This window comes from Apis dorsata, unplaced genomic scaffold (assembly GCF_000469605.1).
Source record: "Apis dorsata unplaced genomic scaffold, Apis dorsata 1.3 scaffold_257, whole genome shotgun sequence".
Classification (NCBI taxonomy): Eukaryota; Metazoa; Arthropoda; class Insecta; order Hymenoptera; family Apidae; genus Apis; species Apis dorsata.
This window is the reverse complement of record NW_006263535.1, coordinates 246,683-251,213: the sequence shown is the minus strand read 5'-3', so window position 1 is coordinate 251,213 and position 4,531 is coordinate 246,683. Positions and strand designations below refer to the sequence as shown.

The window sequence follows — 4,531 nt, the reverse complement described above, 5'->3', positions numbered from 1 at the left end:
AAAAGAGAATTTTCGTGGCGAACGTAACGCTACGATTTCCTCGATTTTTTTTTTTTTTTTTGCGATCAATTTTATCCCGAGTATACGTTTCCCGAGTCATTTGTTTTCATCAATATCGTTTCGCTCTACGATATTTTTACTTTCTCCCTCTTTCTCTTCTTTTTTCAATATTTTTCAATTAATCGACGTCGGATAAGTTTGATGGAATATATTTACATTGCTCGTTGTACGAATATTACGGTACGAGCAGATATATATATATATATATATTTTTTTATTTAGATGTGTTTGGCCATGGTTGCTCGGATCCTAAACATGGTTTGAATTAATGCGTCGTTGTAAAATGAGAAACGTTCTCATTATAATTATAATTTCACGCGATGAAAATGAAAATATTCATCGGATAGGGAAGTTGCGTTATTTTAAATCATTTGCGAAGAATATTATTATTATTTTAATAATTTTTTAATAATTATTTTTTAATAATTATTTTTTAATAATTACGGTATAAAAAATGTAGGTGTAAAAATTCGATCAATTTTGAGAATGAAAACTTCGTGAAAACCTCACTTGAGAAATTGATTAAAAATTTCAAAGGAGCAAACGTCGAACGAAAGTCTCGATTGATCTTTCACATTCTATATAAGGCGCATAATATCCAAGGATCAGAGATTCTTGACTTTCACGGACAAAAGCGACGAAACCCATCCATGTTCCTGTTATTGAAATGCAATGACCATCCCCGTCGAATCGATGGGAAGTATTGATGCACATACGTGCATATGTGCTCCACATACATATTCAGGGTAACCGCGGTGCTCTTACAACGCGTGGAACCTAGTTTCCGGTTGACCAGTGTCTCTCAAACGACCGCTCGTAAATCTTAATAGAATACCAGGATGCGCTTCCTCTTCGCTCTCCGTTCTATTATTACGCTACTCTTCTCTCTTCCTCTCTTTCCCTCTCCCTCTCTCTTTGAATGTCCGTTCAACGATTCAAGTTCATCAAGTATGAATGCAAATATACGTTGAAGGCGAAAAATTGCTCCAAAAAATTGTTGAATATTTTTTTGTGGACAACGTTATGAGAGCGAATCTCTGACAATGACTTTCATTTTCGATGTCAGAAAAAAAATTTTCGATCGAATGCATTTTCGAGAGCAAAACTCTGGAAAATTACTTTCGAGAGTACTTTTTATTTTTTTTTTTTTTTTTAAGTGAACAATATTACATCTGACAGTGATTTTCACTCGCAATGCCCGAAAAATAATTTTCCTGTAGGTGCAAATATGTTCGAGAGCAAAACTCTCAAAAAATTACTCTCGAAAATATTTTTATTTTTATTTATTTATTTTTTTTTTTTTTCGCAAATGGACAATGCTACTACGAGAGTATCCGAATCTCGCTCTCGATGCAATAAAACTGGCAGAAAATTTTCAAAATTTTTGGATTCGCACCTTGTCGCGAGACGACGTGCGCTTTTTTTATTTTTTGCATCTTTCCTCTTTTTCCAATTGTAATAAGACAAAAAACTGTCAGAAATTTAACTAATTTTATTTGATAAGAGAAAGATAGCGGAGAACGATAGTGAAAAGGAAATTTAACCTGGTCGAAAATTTAATTTCGAGTCAAATGGTGGGCGCGTAGAGGCTCGTTCGATTGCTCGTTCGAGAATTCGTAACGAGAGAGCCAGGGGGCGAAAATATTTAACCGGATTTTACCGGGTTTGATCGGCGAACGACCTGTTGTCGCGCGGTATAACTGAAGAGAGAGGAAGAGAGAGAAAGAGAGAGAGCGGCCGCAAACGCGGTGAATCCATTTGCAAAGGAATCAGAATTTCATGGTGGCTCGGAATTTAATCAAAATGTAACGCCGCGGGTAAACTTTCGACCGGATGACAGCCGTTGACGAACCGGCGATTTCTCCTGAAAACGCACGATTCCGCCGCGGAATTTCACCGCGAAATTCTTCTTTCGCCCGTTTCTTTCAAAGAAATGAAGATGGAACACCGTCATCCTTCCCTCCCTCCCTCTTTTTCGCACTCTCGATTCCTCGATTCGATCGCACCACCATTGCAAAAATTGCAAAAATTCTCCTCTGAAATAGAGATTAATAGAGCGGCTCCTACAGATTGCTATCTACCAGCTAAATCTTCTAATCTTCGTTAAAAATTGCCTGTATTATTCCCGTATATGTATTTCGTATCGTTAATTCGGCTATATCGTAAATGGCCAATGATGTTCGCTCTTCGTTTCCTCGCAAAAATCGTAAAAAGAAAGAATATATTTCCGTTTTCCGAGGACAGGATAAATCTGGTCGAGGGGATCTCGATCGAGGTTTAAGCGAGCACGGAATGGATTGGAAAGGGCGGTACGCCTATCCTAACGGCTCGCCGGCCAATTTCTCCTTTACTTTATTCGCGAGCGCGCCGTATAAAGTCATTCTCGGACCCTGAGCGGAGAAGAGGAAAGGAATCGATCGCTGATCAAACGGTAATGCAATTCAATTGGCACGACCGAAGAAAGAAGGGAGACGGAAGGGTTCTTTGCGTTCCCTCGTACGTGTGCCACGTATCCGTAATGGCCGAGGAAAGGGAGAGAAGGTGCGTGAGGGTATACGAGTGGGAACACTTAAAGGGGGAAGAAGCGGCGCGCACACGAGTACACCGATAAAAGTGACACGGATAGGGATGGTGGTGACGGTGGTGTTGGCAGAAACGGTGATAGCGGTCTCGCACACGACGCAAAAGAACGATGAAGACTCTGTGTATATAGGGTACTCCAACCCCCTCCCCCCGAGTAAGTTGCCGCCTTTGTTCCGACTTCGATTACAAATGTAGAGAATAGCTTTCTCTCTTCTTTTCCTCTCTCTTTCCTCTTTTCTTCTTTTTTAAGAGATCGTTCGCCTCGCCACTCCCCCTCTTGCGCCACAACCTCTATTACCTTTCGATCTAACATGAGGAGGAGGGGGGACATCGCGAGGTCGAAGAATCGGCCGATCACACAGGGAAGGCCGAATACGAAGCTCTTTGCTCCTACCATCTAACCGCGTTCAACGCGGGAGCGTTTCGTAAAAGACACTCGAACGGTCGGTGACAATCGATAATAGCCGTACGAGTGACTCTTCTCGATTGTCGAGGGAAAGTGGATACTCTTCTACTTCTAGCGGGGGAGGATTTCGTCCGTCTGAAACTCGAGAAAGAATTCCTCTTTCTTTCGCGGGTCACAAACCCTTCTTGAATGTTTCGAGTCCCTCTTTGACGAATAAACTTAATGCTTACTTAGATTGGATATTATTCGAGGTATAACGAAATATCATAAATAAATAGACGATGCAGTCTCTCTCTATAGAATCGCGCTACGGATGGAGTGTTCATAAAATATAATTAACAGAAGAGAGTGGAATAGTCCGTATTCGAATTGGAAGCTCGGCGGTTTGAGGTTGGCTCATCTGTCGTTACCTATCGCCGCTTGTCGCGAAATCCAATTACAACCGAGTCAAACATGCTGGTATCCGCAGATAGACGCTTCCACTTAATATAATTCACACAGAGGATCCGACGAGGTGAGCATTGCTTATTGCATTAACGTTGTTCTGACCCGGGACTTGTGACCGTGGATCACACCGTCGCCATCGTGGCCGCTCTCTCGTGGCCCTTGTTGTCGCCGTTTCCCTACTCCGTGAGGGAGCGTGGTGCGGCCAATAACAAGTGATCGATAAAGCGCGGCTAATTACCTAGATTCTCCCTCCAAATTGAGGCTTTGTTCCATCGTCGAAATTAATTGACTCCATTCACTCGATAACTCGGTGGATACTCGAATACCGTTCGGTTGCTCGTTTGTCCCGGCGAGAATTATGGCTCTCGTCTTTGAAACGGCGAAAGGCGCAGTCGTCGATTGCCGTCCAAGTGGAACCGCCGTTAGAGACGATATTTCGCATGGTATATTTCTCCGCGAAGGACGAATTCCAAATTTACACCAATTCACGATGAAGAGAGAGAGAGAGAAAGAGAAAGAATACACTTGTATTTTGTGTTATATTCGCTCGTTATTTTACAATATTTTCCCAATTTCGTTTCCATCAACGGATTAAACTTCTGGAATCGAAGAATGATTCACTTATATAATTATATAATTATATAATATATAATTCTAACCTCACTTCGAATCACTTAACGTTTCGACGGACAAGTCGAAATACAATTAACCACGGATCGTTGGAGAGAGTAGAGTTAAATAGAAAAGCATAGAGGCACGCGTCGTGCTTCTATTACGAATCTATTCGCGTGCGCACGCATGCGTGCGATACATAGTACACGCGCCGGTATCCAGCAGCGCGTGCATTCTTCCACGACCGCGAACCTACCTTATCCTACCGCTACGTAAACTATCGAACGATGATCGTTCAACGATCCGACCGCTGGTAAACTTTACGGTACGGCGTTACGTTACGATTGTGGCGTTGTATTGCGCGTGTAGCCCCGTGCAGGAAACGTAGCTCATCTACACGTATACAGTGCGAATGCAGGCAGC

At 42.2% G+C, this 4,531-nt stretch overlaps 1 protein-coding gene across 2 annotated transcripts in view; it reads left to right on the top strand.

The window, feature by feature from the left end:
* The window catches only part of LOC102677059 (discoidin domain-containing receptor 2-like), a 141,476-nt gene that overhangs the window by 135,092 nt on the left and 1,853 nt on the right, over positions 1 to 4,531 (top strand). The window lies entirely within an intron of this gene.